This window comes from Quercus robur, chromosome 2, assembly GCF_932294415.1.
Source record: "Quercus robur chromosome 2, dhQueRobu3.1, whole genome shotgun sequence".
Taxonomy (NCBI): Eukaryota; Viridiplantae; Streptophyta; class Magnoliopsida; order Fagales; family Fagaceae; genus Quercus; species Quercus robur.
Genome location: NC_065535.1, coordinates 7,591,425 through 7,597,424, shown reverse-complemented (window position 1 = coordinate 7,597,424; position 6,000 = coordinate 7,591,425).

Genomic DNA, 6,000 nt, shown 5'->3' with positions numbered 1-6,000 from the left:
GGTTAGTTGCGTGGCCTGATATTGCAATAATGGTTAGTATGAAAAAGAAAGGAATGCATATGCGTTAAAATAAATGTGAAAGTAAGATAGAAAATTACCACTATGGTATGCTGTTGTAATCACCTTGCCAACGATTCCTTGGTTTCGTCCGAGAAGAACTGAACGTCCTCGAGCAGTAGGAGGTCATGCACCAAGCTTTGGGCCACCCTCCCCCTTGGCCCTTGGCCCAAGCCTTGAGGCTGGCAAACATTGGCGAAGGCCCATCACCGAACTTGAAAATGGGTTGCCAAATGGCCTCGGGTTGAGATGAAGATGCCACATCTGTACCGGCCTTGGCAGATGGCCGGGGATCACCCATCGGTTCCTGGATCATTATCCCGCCAAAGGGAGGAGTCTTTGTAAGAGCATCATTGGGGACTTTGAGGGGCTGGTCGCCAACCCACTGCTTCTTTTTCAGACAGCTGGCACCCAGGGGAGGGGGACTACAATCCCTGCCTTGAGGCTAGGCCGTGGGTTGAGTGCCGGGCAAGAACTAGTCAACGGTAATTTTTCGCCTGGTCACCATAGCTGCGTCTTGGTCGACCTCAGTTGCTTTTGGCTAGGCTACGTGGACGAGGGAATTAAGCTCTTCAACGGGCACGTGGACTTTGCGGCTTTGAGATACACGCTTAGCTAATTCGTCTTGCACCGGTGCAAGATCCTCTGCTGTAGTATATTGAGGGCCAAGATCATGGGCTTCACCTACTGTAAGGGATGGAGGAAGGAAGTTAGCGTGCCGAACGTCAATGTATGATAGCAACAGGCTATCAACCAACAAAGCCGGCCCAAAAGGTTACCAGGTAATGTAGACAGGATTGCAACCGAGAATGAGATGTGATGCCCAGAGCTGCCCATCGGTATGCATGAATATTTCGGACCAAAGTACGAAATTCAGGTCCCTCACGTGCACTACCCTAAGGTCTAGCTTAAACCTTTTGCTTTCTGCATCAAAACAATACAAAAGCTGGTTAGTGACTATTTGAGTGAGATAATTATAAGTAAGACACAATTAACAAGCAAAAGATGCTCGGTACTGACCAACGTCACGTGGAGAAAGCGGGCAAGGAAGCTTATCAACAAGCCAGTTGCCGTTCACTCGGACAAATTCCCTGCCGAGTTTCTATTCGAATCGGGCAGGCACAATATGAGCCGTACCCGGATGTCCCTAGTCTTTAAATAATAATTCGACCTAATGTTCCTGCATAAACTATACATGAAGTTGATGTCATGGTGGTTTAATTGCAACCCGAATATTTGATTTAGCCTACTGACACAACTCACAACTCAGTAAAAATTTGGGGGGAGTTGGTCGGGGCATAAACCATAGAACCTAAGGGTGCCTATAATGAGAGGGTCCACAGGGAATCTAACCCCACCCTTTAGTATAGCCATCGAGGGAAAGAACACTACGTTTGGGCTGGAGCCCCTCTCGAGGGCAATATCGCCCTCGTTACAATAAGCAATATCAACGTCCCTTGGGATGCCATAGGCCTCTCTAAAATTGGCTAAGGAAGCCCCAGGTGCAAGAAGATGAGAGAATCCCATCCTAAAACTCTAAGAGTAAGGAAAAACTGAAATGAGAAGGAAGAGTAAAGAAGACTTACTGGGGGCTTTAGGAAGTGATGATTTGGGCTAGAAGTTTTATGCATAGGAAAGCTACACTCAAGAAGTGTGCTCGGCAAAGAGGAAAATGAAGAAGAAAGGATGCAAAAAGTGGAGTGGGAAATTAGGAGCTATTTATATGAATAAAAGCATTTAATGAAGGAGGAGGCGGAAAAACTCCTCTGATCCCTATTGGTAACCTCCACACGCATGGGCTCAGTTCACGAATCGTCAGACGGTTCCTGAACCATCAGGCCATAAGTACTGGTGCAGTATAGTCTAAATAACTAAAATATCCAAGTATCCATAACACAAAGTATCCAAGCATTTTAAAAACAAAATACTAAAATCATAGAGTACTAAATCAAAGTTCTATGAAAACCTTAATAAAAACTATAAAACCATAAACTAAAACCAATGCTTTTTACTCCCCCTTAAAATAAGCTCCCCTTCAAGAGCTACCATACTACTCCCCATTTTTTACCGGAATGGCCAAAGGGCTAAGGCTGGTGAGTAAAGTTGTCAAACTTGGCTGCCAACAAGTTGATTTGGTCCTATATAGCTACAAGTTTGTTGGAATGCTCATCTGCTGCATCACGAAGACCATCAATCCTCTCGAGTATAAGCTGAAAAGTATCGAGAGGAATTGATGACGATGATGATGCTTCTCTCCTACCTTGACCACCGCCATATCTTGGAGGAGGTTGTTGTCCTTCCACTTCATTCTCTGTGTCAGCAGGAGGTGCTTCTTCAGTCTCTTCAACTTGTTCATCTCCAGGAAGTCAAACCCTATTTCTTAGGATTGTTTAAGAGTTAATGGAAGGAGATGGAGTCATTAGGCCTATGTGTTATGAAGTCTCCACACCATTGTCATGAAGAATCCTCATTATAAGATTTGGGACAACGAGCTTTGATCTTGAGGTTATCTTTGTGGACTTTGCAATGATGTTGTACAAGTGTGCACTAATGTCAATGTAGGTATTCTTACGAAACTCCATGAGGAATATGGCTCTAGCATTGTTGATGGTTGACAACTTCTTGAATGGATACAAGTTGAACATCATGATATATGCTAAGCATCTCAAATCCGGGGGAAAGGAAGTCGAGTTGAGGCTTCTTCCTTCCCTATGGCCACCAATGCAAAGTTGCACAGATTTTAGAGAGAGCATTCTATCCTTGAACGGAGTGAACACTTCATGATCTTGTTCTTCAAGTCCAAGTATAGCATTAATGTCCTCAATGTCAAGAGTGAATGTATGACCTTTAACCTAACACTCTATGTGTTCCTCTTTGAGTGATGCATTAGCATAAAACTCTTTGATCAAAGGTTCACAAATTCTGGGGAATTCGCCAAGAAGTTTATCTCAGCCCCGTCCTTCAAAACACCGAGGAATGAAGGAATCCTTAAGATCAACAAAATGCACTTGTCTCTCCTGAATGATTGGAGCTGTTTCAAATTGAAGGGCATATCTCTCAAAATGTAGAGGAAAGCGAAACAAACTTTTATCATTGCACTTTCTCTTGTCACCACGTTGAGCAATAGTTTTTCGTGGAGCCATCTACAAAACATAGCAACAAAAACCACAAAGACAGCACAATGAACAACAACAAACTTGGTTAGACATAGGTTAGTACCAAAAACAAAACTACGAATTAAATCCTAAAAACTGAAATTTAAAAAGCAATTCTAAAAAATTGATATGTGAAGATGCTAAACATCAAAGCATGACATAATCATAGCACTAGTCACACAACATGTCAAAGATTGTGTGTGTGTGCGTCATATGAAAAAGTGTGCGTATACAAGGCATAAAATCATGCAAGGGGCAAAGTGTGAAACACATAACCATTGGTTGTTCCAAATAGGGAAACATGATTATCCCCAAATTTTGTACTCGACAGAGTCCAAAAATACACACAAAAACATTTAAATAGACATTTTATCAACAAAATGGTATGCACACCACAACACAAAACATTGTATAATGCATGAGCATGTAATAGAAACATGAAAAACAAGCATTATACCATCATTCTCAAAAAAAACCCATATATCAATTTCATCAAAAACTACAAAAACCCATGTTCATCAACAATATTTCAATATCTCAACAAAACCAACAAATCCATGAAATAGAATACTTTAAACATTAAATAAAGTAATAAGGAGTGAAAAGCCATACCTTTTCTTGGATTTGAAGTGAAGATTGAAGAGAAAAATAGAGGTTTTTGAATTGAAAAAGATGGTTTTAAGAGAGGGCGAGGTGGAAAAGACAAAGAGATAAGCATGTGATGTAAGGGAAACTGGGAAGTTTTGAAAAATTGTCTGATTTTTAACCCTATTTTTGCAAAATACCCTTTTTTTGCGACTCAACTGACTTGCGAATGAGTCACCAAGTGAGTTGCCAAAATCCCTTGAACCCAGATTTCAAAAAATTTCTCTAAGTCTTTTTCATGACTAGGACTTTTACTCGCCAATGAGTCACGAAACCCTCGGGTTGAGCTCACGACTCGCGAATAAGTTGCCAAAATGAGTCGCCAAAAATCCTTAAACCCAGATTTTGAAAATAATTTCTAAGTCTTTTTTGCAACTAGAATTTTCACTCGCCAATGAGTTGTGAAACCCTCAGGTTAAGCTTGTGACTTGAGCTTGAAACTCACAACTCGCGAGTGAGTTACCAAAATGGAAAGTTGCACATTTTTGGATTTTTTTCGAAATTTTTTCAAATCAAAATACTTTCCAAAAACAACTAAAATACTCAAAAATACTTTTTGGGTTTGATCAATAAATGCTGGAGTATATACATTACATTTAATGAAATACAATTACACAAATGAATAAGGAATTCATTGAACATAGACATGTGTGATGTGGGTGGGTATCAAATATGAGATAGTCCTTAGTCTATTCTGAAGTTTCAATGATCGATTCAACCAAGTCATACACAACTAGCACTAAGTAGAGTGACCTATCTCAATTGTAAAAATGAACATATATGATCTCCCACATAAACTTAATAACACTGAGTTAAAAGCTTTTCATTTGGCTTCTTTTCTTTTGATCATTTTGATCTTTACATCTTTTTTTGAGATCGATTCCTGAAATTTTGGATATTTCAATTTAATGAGTAAACCTTTGGCTTTTGGCACCATTCATTTTAAATACATGTCGTTTTCCTTTTTTTTTTTAGTCAAATACTAGTTTGTGCAACGACTTTTTCAGCTTATTATCTCTTTTCGAGATTTGATATTAGTTGAGCTTTTAAGAAAAAAAAATGAGTAGGAATCTACGCATGTCTCAAGATTAACAAAACTATTGACTAATCTATTAGGACATATGTGATTCACTTGTTAGGAACATATGTCACTATTTTAAGTAATTGGCTTATCCTTAGACAAAACACACTTTACTTGTATTTGGATAGATCTAGGATGTGTTTAATACTTTAAGAAACTGTGTTTCAAGATCAAGTGTTGAAAACATGCAAGTCTGTTCAAGATTCAAGCTAAAAAAGTGCTGTTCATTAAAGCTCGATAGCTGCTCGACAGCACCTTAATAGACAGCTATCTGTCGAGCTTTATGAAAAACAGAATTCCAGTTTTGTTTTGACTCTAATCCGGTTTTATGTGTTTGGGCTTTCTTTTCTTCTAACCTTAGACATATAAAAGGATTATTTTAAGGGCCGTCAAAGTGTTCATAAGTTGCACAAGCTTTGAGAATAGTTTGTTCAAGCAAATTGTGACCGGAGACAGAGTTTCGCCCTTGTTCATCTCTTCTGAAGAAGTTACTGTGTATGTGCTCCTTAGGGTTTTGTGACCAAGCATCTTCTTGATCTTCATCATGTGGATGAACTGAAGAACTTTGCAAACAACAACCTTTTCTAGTTGGTGATTGAAGTTGCGTACTGGGATCCGCGCAATTGGTTAGTCATGTACTTGGGAGCCGTGCATCGAAAAGGGAAATTGTCACTACAGAACAAGTCCAATTGAGTATTAGGGTAAGGGTTCAACTGTAGGTTGATATAAGGTACTGGGATTCCTTTATTTGTAACCACTTGTTTTGATAATAGTGGAATTTCGGGAGTAGTGACCTGAAAATCACCCGGTGGAGTTTTTGCCATTAGGTTTTCCCCATTCGTAAACAAATCACCATGTTATTTATTTTCTACTGCATAATTAGTTTATTGGTGATTTTTTTGTGCTACCACGCGTTTGCATGTTAATTTGATTAATTAATAAACTTAGCTAATTAATCAATTAATTTATCACAATGGGTCAATTCGTTTTTGGCCTATCATAACCATTCATGACAAGTTTGAAAACTATTTACACCAATCACATAGATATCAAGATGATTCA